Genomic DNA, 2,054 nt, shown 5'->3' with positions numbered 1-2,054 from the left:
GCTGGTCTTCTTCTCGGCTGCATATTTGTTTTTCGTAGAACGAGCGCCTCTTTCCGGCAAGGCAAGGACAATCTTATCCCGACGATCGGGCGGAAAAGAGGAGCTCGGCGGATGCGCGGTATACGGTTGCTTCGCATGACGAGTTCACTGCGGCAGGGGCTCTGGACGATCAGGCTGATGCCTTCTGACAAGAGGACTTCGTGGAAGACCCTTCTCTTGTTTCTTTCACGTGATTTCTTCACCGCTGGAGAAACTTGCGATAAGTGTCCAGAAATATCGCTGCGTTGCCACTTCTCTCCACTTGGGTTATTCTCCTGCGCTATAATGCTTAAAAATAATTAAACAGAGCAGACAAGAAAGACTGAAGCTTAAGACTGAACAGAAAAATTATGAGCCATTCCACAGTGTGAAGGTGATTGATCAGCGAAGCTGTTTAGCACACGACACGGAGGTGCCATATAATTTTGAACAAAGGTACGAACTCGTTTATTGTCTTGATCGATGGTCATTATTTCACTCGCAACTGCAATCACATTCATTGACAGTGTCAAATCGATACACGTACCCCACTGGGTGGTCAGTTGGGCCGGATCGGTGTGGCATCGCAAGGGATATGTCTGCAACACGGAACGTGTAAACCGCTCCCTTTGCGGTACCGACACATACACATTGAAATCACCGACAACGACAACAGGGGTAGCGTCATCGCAGCTAATTCACGCAAAGTGAGTAGCCATGAACCTTGCGGGACTATACGCAATACCATGAAGCAGGCATGCATTCTACGCCGGTCATATCCCTCTCCGGACCACCACTGGTTCCGAAGAAGAGAAACAAGACGCCCTCTAACAAACGACCGACGTCGTGCAGCAATATTCAAAAACAAGTGGTCTCTGATTCTTCCCCGAGAAGTCAAAACTATTAGTCGGTCGACAGAAATCACGAAGAAAACTCAATGAAATACCCCACATCACACTCGCTCTCGACGGCATCGAAATACCCACAGTAAATCGCGTCCGCATCCTGGGCCTCCTCATACAACAGGGCGGCAGAGGTGAATACACCATCCAACACGTCTCAAGCAAACCATCTTCCAAATCACGCGAATGGTCAGCCGCATCAACACCAAACTATATGCACTGAAAGAAGGCGGCATAACAAAGTTCGTCCAGGCCCTGATAATCAGCAGCCACATCGCCTACGCTGCCCCGTACCTACCCTTCACTCCAAAACAGAAAGATCAATCAGACATAATAATAATAATAATAATAATAATAATAATAATAATAATAATAATAATAATAATAATAATAATAATAATAATAATAATAATAATAATAATAATAATAATAATAATAATAAACACCATCATCATCATCATCATCAGCCTGGTTATGCCCACTGCAGGGCAAAGGCCTCTCCCATACTTCTCCAACTACCCGGTGATGTACTAATTGTGGCCATGTTGTCCCTGCAAACTTCTTAATCTCATCCGCCCACCTAACTTTCTGCCGCCCTCTGCTATGCTTCCCTTCCCTTGGAATCCATTCCGTAACTCTTAATGACCATCGGTTATCTTCCCTCCTCATTACGTGTCCTGCCCACGCCCATTTCTTTTTCTTGATTTCAACAAAGATATCATTAACTCGCGTTTGTTCCCTCACCCAATCTGCCCTTTTCTTATCCCTTAACGTTACACCTATCATTCTTCTTTCCATAGCTCGTTGCGTCGTCCTCAATTTAAGTAGAACCCTTTTCGTAAGCCTCCAGGTTTCTGTCCCGTACGTGAGTGCTGGTAAGACACCGCTGTTATAAACTTTTCTCTTGAGGGATAATGGCAATCTGCTGTTCATGATCTGAGAATTCCTGCCAAACGCACCCCAGCCCATTCTTATTCTTCTGATTATTTCAGTCTCATGATCAGGATCCGCAGTCACTACCTGTCCTAAGTAGATGTATTCCCTTACCCCTTCTAGTGCCTCACTACCTATCGTAAACTGCTGTTCTCTTCCGAGACTGTTAAACATTACTTTAGTTTTCTGCAGATTAATTTT

This window comes from Dermacentor variabilis, chromosome 6 (assembly GCF_050947875.1).
Source record: "Dermacentor variabilis isolate Ectoservices chromosome 6, ASM5094787v1, whole genome shotgun sequence".
Classification (NCBI taxonomy): domain Eukaryota; kingdom Metazoa; phylum Arthropoda; class Arachnida; order Ixodida; family Ixodidae; genus Dermacentor; species Dermacentor variabilis.
This window is presented reverse-complemented; position numbering follows the sequence as displayed.